Raw genomic sequence first — 15,461 nt, forward strand, 5'->3', positions numbered from 1 at the left:
TCATTTGATTCTACGCTTTCTTTCACATATAGTGCCACTCCCCCACGAGCGTGACCTGTTCTGTTCCTCCGATATACTTTGTACCCTGATAATACTGTGTCCCATTGATTATCCTCATTCCACCAGGTTTCCGTGATGCCTATTATATCTATATCCTCTTGTAATACTAGGCACTCTAGTTCACACATCTTATTTAGACTTGTAGCATTGGTATAAAAGCATGGCTGTTCCCTATTGCATGACGTAATTGAATGGGACTTTTTTTCATTTGACTGTTTCTCATCAGAATCCCTGTATTTTATCATTTTCCGTCCTCTTCTCCTTATTAGGACATAGGGAATCTCCATTTATAGATCCTCCCCTAAGGGATTTCTGAACCACATGCTCCTCCGCACCTCTCGGCTTTCCCCCAGCCCTTAGTTTAAAAACTGTTCTACGACCTTTTTAATTTTAAGCGCCAGCAATTTGGTTCTGTTTTGGTTTAGGTGGAGCCCATCCTTCCTGTATAGGCTCCCCGTCTCCCCAAAGCTTCCCCAGGACCCCTGGACTCTGACTTCACCTGAAAGGGGGGTCAGACTAAAAAGTGATCTGGCTGGAGGGCAGAGTCACAGTTTAAGGAAGGCCATGGCAAGACCTGAATGGCTAGTCAGTGAGGCTGTGGAGAGTAAAAACCTGACAATGCTGCACCCAGCAACAAGGTGGAGAGTTGACAGATGAGTTGCTTTGTCACACCCTAACATAAACACAGCACACTGGTGCAAAATGGGGCTTGCACTAGGATGACTTACCCAAGATAAGTCACCTCAGTTCAAGCCCTATCTTACACACACATGTGACACATTGATACTATACCTGTATAGACAGGGCTTTAGCCAATATGGCTGGCAGATAATTTGCGATCTGACCTCATCTACACTAGATTTAGGCAAAAACCATCCACTGTTGTCAACAGTGGTACAATTCCATCAGCTCGAGCAACAATGAGAACTCTAATGCAGACAAGGTTTCTGTGCCTGTTCTTTTTTTAACACCAGTGTGATGGGGTGGTCACTCTACCCTTCTCCTGAAAGGATTAAGGCAGCTGGGAAGGGGCTAATTAACCTTATAGGCTGCACCTGGGGGAGAATTAGGCTGTCTAAGCAAGCCCTAATGGAAGATGGAGCTGGACAGGAACAGGCTGAGGTGGCTGTGATGTGGAATTCCATATGCTTTATGAAAATATACTTATGAATATGTCATAACTAAGAAAAACTTTATGCAAGATGGCTCATGTAAGGTATAATTGGAAAGATTATAATTTACTGAATATGATTATCCCATTTGTATGCCTGTATCATTTTTGTATCTGAAGTTAGGAATATTGACCTGGGTATCTGTATTTCACTCCCACTGCTGACACTTCAGGGACTACAATGGAAAAGCCAGACAGTGATGATGGCCCATCAGCAATAGCAAATGGACTGTAAAAGAGCTTAGTCTTCCTGTAAATGTGTGGGTCACCCTGGGAAGAATGGCTACAGGGGCCCTACAGATGACACCCCAAACAGTCACAGTGGTATAAAACTAGGAAGCTGAGACCAGCGGGGGCTGCAGTGTGGAAGTGTGTTGTTACTCTCAAGCCTTAGGCCTGTTCTGCATTAGGAAATTAGGTTGGTAGAGCTATGTGGCTCAGGGGTGGTTGTGAAAAATCCAAACCCCTGAGCAGGATGGATTTGATTTAAATCACTAGTCAGGAAGACTCAATTTAATCATGGTTTTCTACATAAAAGTGCATTCTTGTTAGTTGTTATAACCTTAATACATATTTTTCACAACTCAGAGATAGATGTAGGTTTTTTAGAAGGTACACACTATACATTTTTAAACAGTGATTTATTTTGAAAACTTTTCAGATTAGTTTTAGAGCTATATCAGAAAATTAATGATTGTTTGGTTATTTCATTTACCAAAGGTAATTGAAGCAGATATTTATGAAATCATTGGAAGGTGAATGATCTCCAGTTCAACACGTTAATCATTAATATTTGGAGGATTTTCTTGTCATGCTGTGTTAGGAGGAGAACATCACCAGACAGACATTTAAATTGTTTTATTTAACTAAAACAACAACATTAAGTATTCTGGATTTTTTTCAACAGCAAACATGTAATATTTTAACAAAACAAGCATATGTCCCTGGCTTCTCACATTTGTCTCCAGACTTATTCTCCTTGTCCAGATCTATTCCGCCCCCAACAATCTTCTGTTCATTGAACTTTTTGATACTTTGCACTTTTAGAGAGAGGTAAAGGATTGACTGTGTGTACACAAATTTGCAGAGGGACAATAGAGTTGAGGTCTGTTATGTCTCACATCTATTTATTTAGATATTTTAAAACATTTTTTGCTGTTAACGAGCATTTTACCTCTGGGGACACAAATCCCACAGTTTGAGAATTGCAAAACTAAGCATCTCTGATGGTATCTTCTCGACTGAGCACTGAGCCCTATTGGGTAGATAGAAGGATTAACCTAAATCTATACAGAAACCCGTGGAACCCCGTAAGATTGGGTCCCTAATCCATGAACTATTGGAACTCAATTTACAAAACTTTTCTTAAACATTACATGAATATATTGTCTCATACTTTAGAATTAATAATCCCTATTCCATGATGAGATATCTTTGAGCTATAATGTATCTTTATCTTTAGATAAAATGTTTTTTCCTCAAAAAGCATTTTATCAAAAAATCTGATTTAAAAAAAAAAATCCTTGATTTTTATCCACCCTGTCCCTGAGCAATGCAATTAAATTGACCTAACCCTCAGCGCAGGTGGTGCTATGTTGACCAGATAATTCTCCCATCAACCTAGCTACTGCCTCCAAGTGAGGTGGATTACCAAGATGGATAGGAGAACCCCTCCCGTCAGTGTAGGTAGTGCCTTCACTGAAATGTTACAGCTGCACTGCTGCAGCATTTTAAGTTTAGATGAGTCCTTAAAGAAGGAAAGGAGAAAACCAGGGGGAGAATAGAAACCCTGGATCCTGGCCCTGAGGGAAGAGTGTACCCAGAGGAGAGTGGAGAAAGAGTCTGATAGAGGCAAAGTAGGAGCAGCCCAGAGTAACAACAACTAGATTTGGGACAGTGCAGACCTTGACTGCTGGTAGTAGCATCCTTGTGTTGGAACTTGGACTAGGTAGGGGATGGACCTGGGTTCCCCTACTAGCCACTGGGGAAGCAGCATAAACCAGGCAGTGGAGCAGAAGACTGCTTAGTACAGTTGGACTGTAGGACTTTGGTGCCCTGGAAGGGGAGGACTATAGTGACCTAACTGGAAGGCCAAGCCATGAAGAGAGAGCACCCTGAGTTGCGGAGAGAGAGAGAGGCAGCAGGGTGTGCAAATGGGTAGCAGAGGGGTTATTAGACCTGGAAGGAGCAGCCAGGAGGAGGGCCCCCTAGCAGTGAGTGGACCCATTACGCTACATGATTCTCTGAGCACAATTAGACTACACGATTGATTCCCTGTTTGCCAACATTTTTATTCCACTAGGGCTCCTATCATTACCACCAGTAGTACCACCATCCTATCATTACCACCAGTGGACCCTGTACATGTGTGAAGGCTTGTCTACACAGGGACATCCAGGAAATTAAATCCAAATTAACTGAAGATGTGAATTTGAAGTGGAGTGGTTAAACCTCATTACATATCTGTGTGGATGCTGTTAATCTGAATTAAAGTGGTTTTACTTTGGATTAGTTTCATTCACTTTGGAATTCACTTTAGTTAATTAGGGACATTCGGGAAAATTAATCCAATGTAGATAAGCCTTTAGCTACAGAGAGAATTTTGCCAAGAAACCCTCGTGCAGACATAGCCTACATTTCTGAAGTTTATAGCAAGGGACAGGCAAACAGGTGTGGATGAAGTAAGAACTGAATTAACCTTTTTTGCAAGGGTTCAAAATTATTTAGTTAACTTATTCTTCATTTTTGCACAGCTCCTGGTTTCAGAAGCGCCAAATGTATCTAGGAACATAGATGGCCCTCATCACTGTGGTATCTCAACACCTCACAGTCATTAATGCATTTTATCCTTGCAACACCCTTGTGAGGTAAGGAAGTATCATCGCCATTTTACAGATAGGGAATGGAAGCAAAGGGAAGATTTAGCATAAAGTCACACAGAAAGTTTGTGGCTGAGATAAGAGTTGCTTCCAGATCTCCTGATTCCCTGTCTAGTACCTTATCCATTAGAAGATCCTTTCTGTCTTCTGAGGAAAAGCTATTCACATCATATTTCCAGCCTTTCTGGAAACTAGAGGTTTCATATGAAAGCTGCTTAGCAAGCTTTTTTTCAGGTATGCACAGGGATGAGTTAGATGAAAGTGTCCAGAGGTGGTAGGGTAGCAACCTTTCCCCAGACTGTAGATCGTAAAAACAACCCACTTCTACTGTTATAGCACAGTGACAAATAAAATTCATGCCACTTTGTAGAAATAAATCTAAAACATGTAGGATATATTGTTTCTTGATCAGTGGTAACTAATAGAATACATTAAGAGCTTTTTAAGATTTTTCTGCATGACACACCATACACAGATTTATTATAACAATGTTATTGCTGTGAATCCTACTATAACACATCACAATGTTTAAGAAAAATAACTTTGATACTCCCGTTGACTTCAATGGTGGCAGGATTTCTCACAAAGGGTCTTTTAAAAGGGTATCATTATTTGAAGTTTTGGAAAGTAATTTTCTATGGTATAGCTCTCCCTTCCCCCAGAGTACTGATGGGTGCTATAATCAGTCTGGAGTTTGGGAGGGTTGAGTGCTAGTGGTGTTAATGAAGAAGAAGAAAAATCAGTTTTGAACCAAAGATCCAGCCTACATGAGAGGGCACTGTGTATTATCCCTATTTTGTTTGTTTTACAAATAAGTAGCACAGTTGTACAAAGGTTAAGTGACTTGCACAAGCTCACACAGGAAGTCAGTGGAAGAGCTGGCAATACTGGTAGAACCGAAGTCTCCTGATTCCCAGAGCTTGCATCTTAGCCACAAATCCATTCTTTCTACAATAAAATAGAGACTCTGCTAGCCCCTGGTCATTAAAGACCGCTTGAGACTTTTGCATGTGTACTGCTGTTAACCCTGGTTTACTATCCAAATCTCAGAGGGCCAGATCATGCCCGGAGAGCTGTGGATGGGTGGGATCTCTGACCCATGGGACCCCTCTGCCCTGCAGAGACAGAGATTAGCAGTCTGTGCAGCACTGTTTTTCTTTTTCTTTTCATGGGGCCCTGTAGAGGGTGCTTCTTGGGACTGAGATCCACCCCATGTAAGTAGGCAGGGAACCACACTGTGCCCTCTGCCCCCCCCCGCAGATTCCCCTTAATTTATTCCATGCTCATGGGAATGTTTTTGCTCATTTATAGGCTGTTTTCTAAAATGCCTCCCCTATGGTAATTCTCACAGACTGCTTTTATGTCTGTTGACAAGCCAATAAACTGCCGGCTTCTTTGATAGTGAAGATAGTAACCCACAGTTGTTAATGCCTGAACATTTCTGGTAATCCTGTGTAATGTCCTTTCTACTTATGAATGATAACAAATAAGATCTGAAAGTTGGATTTGGGGAGGTCAGATGTAGGGGGGAAGGAGGAAGTGGCTTGAAACCCAGCTGCAGAAGCCTGTATTCTTAGCTCTCTGTCTCCCCTGTGTTTGCTGCCTCCTGTAGTCTGTTTGTTTATTTATTTTTTTATTTTTTTAACAAATTTTTTTTATGAACAGATCAGAGTAGGAAAGTCCACTGCTGGGCACCATTAGTTCATTCTCCTTATGAACCTGTTAATTTGATCTTTCCTGTTGCCAGCATCTCCACCTTCCACAAAGTGGATAGTTTTCTTTTTCATTCCACCTCGAGGAGAAGATAACTTGAAGGGCCACAGAAAGTTGTTCACCACTTTGAAGTTCTTGCCAACAGTATAGATCTCATGGACCACATCTTCCATGCAGATGATACCTTATTTCTCAAGACACCGCTGAATCAGAGAATTGTCAGTCAGAGCAATGCGCTGCCTGTTGATCTTGGCGTAACAACACTTGTAGATCAGTTCATGCACAGATTTCAGATTGGGGTAGCCCCATGCAATGTAGGGTTCAACAATCCGCAGCATGTTAATTGAAGCCTTGTTGAGTTTTACAAATGTGCCATTGAAAATCAGACGCAGGCGAAGGAGCAGCAATACCTTACGGACCTTCGGGTTAACTCCATTGATACCTCTGATCTTGATCACAAAGGCCAGTTTTGGTTCAGCAGGTACATAGTAACTGCCAGCTTTGCGTGCCATTCGGGCCATACGAATCTCACGTCTATACATTTGCCTGTACTCCTTATGATAGGCCTGAGCTCTTGCATAGATGAGTTTTCTTTGCACTTTACGAAGCATCTTTTGAAACACTAGCCTCTTCAGACACTTGGCCATTATATCAGCGAAAGCCTTTCGCTTTTTAAAAAGGCTTTCTGGAACAGATGGCACCTTCTTTCCTTCTATGCCCACCATGATCCCCACTGGAAGAGCAGCAGGGTCAAGAGACTCCAGTGGTAGCCAGGTATACTCCAGATTCCAGGGCCTGGAGCAACTTCAGTTCCCTAGAAGTCCTCTGATGATGGTAGGTTGTACTGAACTTTGTAGTTCATCAGGCACAGAACACACTGTGTACAACGTAGGTGATTTCTGTGGTAATATTGGTGGGTCTAAGACACATTAGCTTTTAATGACCAGCACCTCTGCTTGTCATTAAAGATTCCATGACACTCTTTTCCAAGAGTCTCCTGCCTAAATTCTAGTTCAGGTATTTACATTCTGGCCACTCAATTTCCCCTGCAATTTCAGAAAAGCACCTGTTTCACAATCTGAAGCACCATAGGTATAAACTGGACTTTGTTTCCTGGAAAAGACTATAATATAATTGATTTTTCTAGCTCTTTAAAAGAGCAGAAATTACTGGTGCTTCTGAGAGGCATTATACCAAGAACTTTGGAGACTGAAATCCACAAGATAGGTAACTGCAGTGCAAGTTTTGTCATACTGCCTCATCAGTGGGCCTCAACTCTGACTGAGGGACCACTATTAGGAGTGGAAGAGGTACATTCTCTCTCTAATGCCATTTAGTCCTTTACCTCTCAAATGAAGATACCAACAATTTGCCATGGTGGAGGCTTGTGATATGGAAACTGCTCTACTGAGGGGACCTACTCATTTCACATAGTTCACTAATAGCAATCATGAAGTGACTGTTAGGACTAACTTAGAACCTAACTAGACATGGAAGGCACCGTATCCAATTACTAAGCAACCAGCTCCATCCCATCCACATCTCACTTTATTGTTCTCTTTCCAAATGACAAAGCAAGTTATTTGGAGACAGGCTGAATTATTATATTTTTAAAATTTTAGATGGCGTGGCTTGCATTGCTTTCCTGAAGAATTAACATCTTGGACCAAATCCATCCCTGAAGTAACTGCATTGACTTTGATGGAGTTTTATCAGGAATAAATATGGCCCGTTGTCATCACAAAGATTACAGCTTTTTCCAGATCATGAGTCAAGCACACAAGTTCTCTCTCTTTAAAATATATATTTTAAAAGAGCAAGTGGAAAGTTAAAGTATTTTTCCTGTTAAACACTAGTGAGAGAAAAACAGAAATAGAAGGTTTGCCCAGGAAACTGCAATTGGCCGAGTTGAATTTTCCAGACTAAGAAGGGTATGTCAAATTGTTTTAAACTCCAAAACCTACACTTTGATCACTGAACAAAGAAAAAATATTCGGGTTGGCTAAATGGAGGCATTAAAGGTGACTCATTGTCAAGCCTGCATGGTGCGCTGTAATTTGTTCTTGATAGCACTAGTTAGGATTTCTACCATTTTGGAGGTAAGTTAAAGACTGCTAGTTTAAATTAGTGGTGGTGTAACATCATTGTCTTCAATAAAGTTACACTAGGGCTGCATTCGACCCACTGGCCTTGTCTAGACTTGTTTTTCCCATTACAATATTCCACTGGTGCACCTCCTATGGGTGCTAGCAATGGTGGAAGGATTAATTCTGACTGGCAGGTGATGTTATTGTAACAAACATGCTGAGCGGAGTTAGGCAACAAAGTTGTTAAAATACTCGTGGCTGGTTTACTTCACATTCTCACCATTACTAACACAGGTGGAAATGAACTAATGGTAGCAACAGTGGGGAAATCTCAGGAAAAGAAGTCTAGGCTAGATGCTCAGAGGCAGAGGGGAAGGTGGGCAGGGAGTGTGGATACACAGGAGTGACTCTTGAAGAATGACAGTTACTGATAAGTAACTTCTTTCTTCTTCAAGGGCCTCTGTACATTTCCACTTATGGGAGATTAGGAAGCAGTGCACAACCTGTTCTTTGCCATGGTCACTGAGGCCTTAATAGGTGTTGCTGGTTTGTTTTCAGATTCTTTTGATTTAGCCGGTGCTGGTGGTGCCAGATAAAGAATTCACTCCCAGTATAAGGTAGAAGAGATTCCAATCTCAGGGCTATGCAGCACTGAGGCTTAAACGGTAGAACGCATCTTGAATCCTGTGTCAGAGTACAGTACCTTAGTATGGAGGCTGGTCTCAGTACCCTCAATGGACCTCCTGGAGCATCGGAGTGTAGGAATTGATAAGCCAGCTGAGCCTGGAACCTCATGTGTCTCCTTTCTGTTGTGGGGAACAAAGGCATGGCAAACTACACACTGGGCTACTGAATGAGTCTTGCCCAGACATAGAAGGCCTTGTCCATGGATCTTGGACTGCCCCATGTGGCATACTTCTTGAAACCGTTTTGGGGCTCAGGGCCTGGTGAGGAACCAAAGAATCCTGGAACAAAAGAAGGTTTACCACTCTAAACTACTTGCAAGAAAATACTAAGTTAGTAGAAGGAAAAAATCTAGCTTGGGGGTGGAAGAGGCAACTTCAGTTCAACCTCTGAAGTGGTGATAAGGAACTGAGACAGTTAGGGGTGTTCTCTCTTATAAAGAACAGAGCAATGATACCATCTTGTGTGAAATCTCATACACATCTGTGCTTTTCAAGGCAGTTCCACAACTTGATACCAAGGGCACCTTATCCCACAAGTGGGAATGCACAAAGGCCCCCTAAGAAGAACTGCATGTTGACTTCAGTGGAATTCACAGCTGCTGTGAAACTGAAAACAGAATTTGAACTAAGGAGCCTATTCGAGAAAGTGATGGAAGTGGTGCAGTTAGTGAAGGAATACCATCAGTATTATCTTTGCTCTACTCTGGTCTGAAACTACTGGGCCCAGATTCTGGCCCACATTGTGTCACCTATACACCAGTGCAAATTAGCCACAAAGCAGACATAGCTGGCTACGCAAATTCTGTAGAGATTTCCCCCCCTCCCCTCTTTAATCTTTCAGGTATTGTGGTGTTATAACAATAACAGTGAAAGATATTCAGACAGAGGTATGATATTAAATGTTATGGTGTCCTTTTGTATTTGCGTAGTTAAATGTTCAGAAATTACACTTAAACATGTCAGAATCCTTGATGGCTAATAATATTGGCTGAATTATGTGCTACATAAATTCCTATGGCCATAGAACAAAGGGAGGATCTAGTGATCAGAGCACATGACTAGCTATGTACTTTTATGGTGCCCCACCACCATATTGTCTGAGTGTCTCCAAGTATTTATGGATTCATAGATTAAAGTGGTACATTTTACATTTGAGGAAGCTGAGACTCAGCATGATTGTGATTTTTGCCTATGGTCACACAGGAAGTCTGTGGCAGAGCTGGGAAATTAATCTGTTTCCTTAGTTACAGTCCAGAGCCTCAACTCCAAGGCTATTCTTCCTTTTGAGAGCCAAGAACTTCTGACCTCTTCTCATAGAGCTAACTCTGTGGCTGCAGGAAAGTCACTATACTGCCTTGCATGGCTTCCCATATGCAAATTGGGCATACATTTACTAATCTACCTCAAAAGAGCATTGTGAGGATTAATTAGTTAATGTTTATAAAGCACTTTGAAGATTAAAAACTTTAAGTGCTAGGTATTGTGTGGGAAAGGTATTTCCATTAGTTCAATTTACATTTTCATAATCACAGGACCTGGATAACTAAAATTAGCACACATTTGTACTCATTGTCTGAAAGGCTTTCATTCTGCTTTATGATTTGTGGAAACAGTATGGATACTTTTGACTGTCATGTTCAAATTCAACTGCAAAACAGCGCACAACTAATTTTGAATCTTTTAATGACTCAAACTTCCAAATCCTATTACAGATTCATGCATTTCACACACTTACATAAACTTCAATGAGTGAGCAATATTTAGTAAAGAGCTGTGACAGACACATGAAGACACAAAGGCTGACGCACCCGCATACATGAAAAATCTCCCTATACAATTTAATTCAAAGCTTTTCTCTTCTGCGTTTGAAGTCTGACAGAAAGCTAGTGAGAATGCTAGAAGAAACGGATGCAATTTTTTTATGATGGTTTTTGTTTTGTTTTTTGTCTGTAAAACTGGAAGCCTTGCAAATCATAAACAAATATTTTGATCTGTTAGGAGGTCTGAGTTAAATTAAGTGAAGTCTCCTACCCCAACAGTATACACCCTTTTTTTCAACATGGTAAAAATTTCCATCCAGGGTTTGGGGGAGGAGAGGATGCAGGAATACAGGACACAGCATTTAAAATGGGAATCTCTCTCCCTCTCTTTAAATAAAGGAAGTAAACACTGACTCACAGGAAGATTTAAACCACCATGGAAAAAGACATCCTGAAAGGATAAAAATAAATTCATTTGAAATCTTTAAGCTGATGTATACTGTGTTAAAGTGAAAATATTTTCATTTTATTCCAGGAAAAATGGCTACAGTACATATCCTTGCATTCCACACTGCGTTTCAAGGGGAAAAAATAGGATAGGTAATGTGACATCCTAACTTTCAAACATTTGTAATCATGTTCTGCTAGACATTTTCATGCAATGAAATTTCATTAACCTTTCCAGACTGGCTGCATAAGCTTGACAAAGAGAGGCGGTGTGTCCAGTGATTTCAGCAATGGCTTGAGATTCAGTACTCCTGGGTTCTGTTATTGATTTACCTTTGGGCAAGTCCTTTAGAGCCAAATTTCCAAAGGTATTTTGGCACCTAACGATGTAGTAAGTGCTTAGTGGGATTTTCAAAAAGTGGTTACTAAGCAGGTTAGGTGCCTAAATCCCATGGAATGTAAGCACTTGTAAAAAGCCCACTAGGCATTTATCAGCATCTTTAGGTGCCCAAATACTTTTGAAAATCAGGCCCTTTAAACTCTGTATGTCTCAGTGTTCTCTTCTCTAAAATGGGAATAATAATCATACTATTTGTTGACCCTTTTCTCAAATGGGGAAAGCTTCCAGGGCTTTGCAGGTCAGTTCCAATTGGAAGAGAAATAGCCATGTCATGTAATTTCTTAGTGTTATTTATTTACAAAATTTACACAAATCCTGATTACTTGAATGGAGGGGGTCAAACTGCACATGGATAACCCCCTCTTACAGAAACTTTGGCTAAGTCCCTGCCTTTTCCCTAATGGTAAGTGTAAACTACAATTACAAGGAGTGTTTGTGGCTCGAGTAGATGTTCCTGGAGCAATAAAGCCACAATAGTGGGTTCTTCAGTGTGGGGATTGTACAAGTCCACCCTGAACCCTGGGAAATTACTCACAGGGCTAGCCTGTGCTGAACCTGTCTGAGCTCACTTTAAATTTAGCTAGCTTAGTTCCTGGGAATAGTGAAGCTGCAGCAGCACATGATCCAATATACGCACACAACCCCTGCACCTGCTGCCCTGTGGAGAGCCTTTGGAGGGTTTGTTCACATACATCAGAATGCAAGATTGGCCCGACTAGCAGCATTATCATATAGACTTTGTCTTTAGCCAGGCAACCCGGTAGCTCCAGGTCATAGCAAAGCAGACCACTTCCTGGCCGCTGGTGGAATGGGAGTTGGTCCATCCCCTCCCATTGGCAGGAATACCAGCATCAGCCTCTTACAGTTTTGTTTGTAAAATGTCTCTCTAATATTGTGTGGGACAGGGTGGGTGAGGTAATATCTTTTATTGGACCAACTTCTGTCGGTGAAAGAGACAAGCTTTTGAGCTTACACAGAGCTGCTTCTTCTACAATATTAGCTACCAAACAATATAGGCTAATTTGGCTAAAAAATTTAAATTCCATCCCTTCTCACACATTGATGCTGCACTTTGGGGCAAGCAGTGCTCATTAGTTAGTTAGATCATGGGAGAGCAGAGTTCCTCTAGAGAGAGAGACTTGGCACAGGGACTTGGCTGACCTGGCAGTTAGAGTGGTTAATGTTTTTGGTAGAAAGGGACCTCAGACAAATTTGAGAAGACTTTTTAGAAATCTTTTATTAATTTCTCGTGGGTGGAGACAAAGATGTCACTCTCCTTTTCCCTCTCTGCCCCCCTTCCTTCCTTTCTATCCCCCCCTTTCTATTCCTTTAGTTTTTTGTTAATTTTTTCGCTCTTTATTTCTGGGGAAAAAGTAAATAAAAATATAAATTTAAAAATTGCAGGATTGGGACCATAAGATACTAACTAAAAGGCAGCTGCATTGGTTCTTGCAACACTGGTGACAGAAAAAACAGAGGATGCTGTTTGTTAAATGGACGAGCAAAAGCTGTCAGTGAAAGATTTTATGTTTGAGCCTCTAAAATGGCTAAAACATGTTAACAATTACTTTAAAATATGCAGCCAACGTTCCATTAAAACAAAAGATGGTTGAAAACATTTAGAAAGTGTAAACTTAAAGTGATCTTTTAATTTGTGTTAAGATTAAAAGTGACACTTTGTATGTTTAGTATTCTTTTAGTATGGGATTTTAAACCTCACACACTTAACATTTTGACACTGGAGGCCGCCTCTTTTGTCACAAACACAGAGGTGTAAGATCTTGTACCACTACTTTCTGATAATACACAGATGGTGAGAAACAGAAAATCTTATAAAGCTTTTTTTGTAAATCAGATTGGCAGGATCTCTCTGGCAGTGGCACCAGTGTCCTATACAGGATACTCTCTGCAGAGTGGATTACTGACAGGAACAGATGCCTGTGACAGCCAAACTCAGTGTGGTAGGAAAAAGTTGAAGGGAGACAGTCTCCTTCATAAGAGTACATTATTCAGGGCAAAGGCTAAAAATCACATAGGCTTTTGTGCTATTATTCCTTCTGCCACCAGCTCATCCTAGACCAGGGGTGCCCAACATATGGCCCATGGGCCATACACAGCCCACCAGAGCATTTCATGAGGCCTGCAGCCTGCTTCAACACAATATACTAATGGCCAATTCATTAGTGTTTTGTCATCATGTTTACATCATTTTAGTTTACACATGTAAATATATTGTTTCTATGTACAGTATTGTCTATCTAAATACATACGAAACAAACTGAACTTAAAATATAAATCAGTGCAGGTGGCTAAATCTGTTTGGCCCACACAAGGTTGTGCTTATGTAACACTGACAGACCTCAGTCACTGATGGGCAGGATCGAACTGGGGACCTCAGGAGTTTAGTGCATGAGCTAAAAGCCAACTGGCTGTTAGCTAAGGCTGTAGAACAGACTCATTTAACTCTCTCTCTAAGTGGTTTTGGTGCCACTAGATGGGACAGAACACCACACCCAGAAGCTCCTATGTAATAAAGTTGGGCACCAGTGTCCTAGACAGTACTACAGGGTTTGTTATTTAAGTTCTGGGCCAAATCCTACTTATTTTACATGACTATCCCAGTGAAGTCAAGGGGACTACTCCTGGACTAGATTCTGATAACCCTTAATCTGAATGATTACACTATTATGCAAGTAATTCCAGTGAAATCAATGGGCCTACTTAGGTGCTTTGCTAGATTGGGTCAGAATGCTCAGTACATTGTAGGATTGAGCCTATGGTGCCTTTCACCTGACATGCCATAAAAAGAGCTTCTGAGCCCTGCATCCCTTCTGAGAGCTAGACAAATATTATCAGTCTCATTTTATGGATGTTGAAGTGGCAGCACACATGTTAAGTGACTTGGCAAGCAAGTCATTTCCAGAGCTGGGAAGAGAGAACCTAGCGAATTTTTACACTCAATCCCCTGCTCTAATCACTAGATCACACCCCCAACATAAAATGATATGTTTATTATGTATCTGCAAAATAAAAAATAATAAAAATAAAATAAACTCTGAAAACCAAGAATGTACAATTAGTTTCTTTGAATTGCAAAAGGAACCATGGTCTTAGGTACATTATATGCTAGAAGAGTAAATATTCAAAACTTTGCCCATTTGTAAGCCTGAGTTTCTTGATGTCCAAAACGGCTGAACAATTGGCAAGCACAATACTGTGTTTTCAGTGGCTCAATTGTATCGGCAAGATACTGTATATGCACAGTCAGTTACATATTTAAGTGGGTCAAGGTGGGGTTGTTTTTGTGGTTTGGCCATTTACCAGACTTCCATTGTGGAGCTACGGAAAGTGGAATTTGTTTAATTTTATACCAAATATATGGAAAAAATTTACTCGAAGAAGCTCCCCTTGTTAAATTCTGCCTCCAAATGCATAAGTATGCAATGGGAGTGAGGGGGCTCTGAGCCTTCTCTTATACATAATGCGAGAGCAGTCACAACACAGCCTAGATAGAGTCTGTGAAAAGCTTGAAGATGAAAAGCACTGTAAAAATGACATTATTCCTGTATTATAATGGGCTGTGCATGTACATTCCTCAAGAGGATAACATACTCCCTTGCTCATGTTCCTTTCATCTCCATACAAATGTTTTTCATTTCTTTACAGTCCATCAATAGGGGTAGCAATTTAATTGTTTCTTCTCTGGTGAGTTAATTTTGTTTGACATTAACATCTTTTCTCTAGGTGTGTGGGTGGGGAAGAGGGATTTAGTTCAGTAATATCTGAGTACTAAATTTTTATTTTCATGTGAAAATAGGTGGCACAGACATAATGATGCATTAAAGTAGGGACATAGCTTTTTAATTCTTATGAGTAGTGTCCTCTGGAAAGGAATAACTCACTTATTTGCCAGTACTGGGTTTTAATCAACTCTGTTGTGGTTTAGACAGTTACCAGTTTTTTGTCTGAAAGAGTTTCATAGGAATAGATTTAGAAACAGTGCATACAATCACTTTTATAAACTGCAATGATCACCTTCCTGTCACATCATTTTCAGTCAACAAAGTTTATGAAATGGGAGGGCCTGAGTCCTGGAGTGGAAGATCGGAAATCTCATAGTCTAATCCTAACTCTGACACTGTCTCCCTTTGTTGCCTTTGGCAAATCATTTAGGGCCACATTCACCAGTCAACTAACAGCATTAAGTGGCTAGAGCTAGCTGGTGGAGAGTTCCTGTTGCAGAGAGGCACACCAGGGC

The 15,461-nt window shown here is 40.8% G+C and overlaps 1 pseudogene; it reads right to left on the bottom strand.

Moving 5' to 3' along the window:
- Nucleotides 1–5,631: 5,631 nt before the first annotated feature.
- Nucleotides 5,632–6,749, bottom strand: LOC141992850 (large ribosomal subunit protein uL30 pseudogene; annotated as a pseudogene).
- Nucleotides 6,750–15,461: the final 8,712 nt, after the last annotated feature.

The sequence above is a fragment of the Natator depressus genome, chromosome 8 (assembly GCF_965152275.1).
Source record: "Natator depressus isolate rNatDep1 chromosome 8, rNatDep2.hap1, whole genome shotgun sequence".
NCBI classification, from domain to species: domain Eukaryota; kingdom Metazoa; phylum Chordata; order Testudines; family Cheloniidae; genus Natator; species Natator depressus.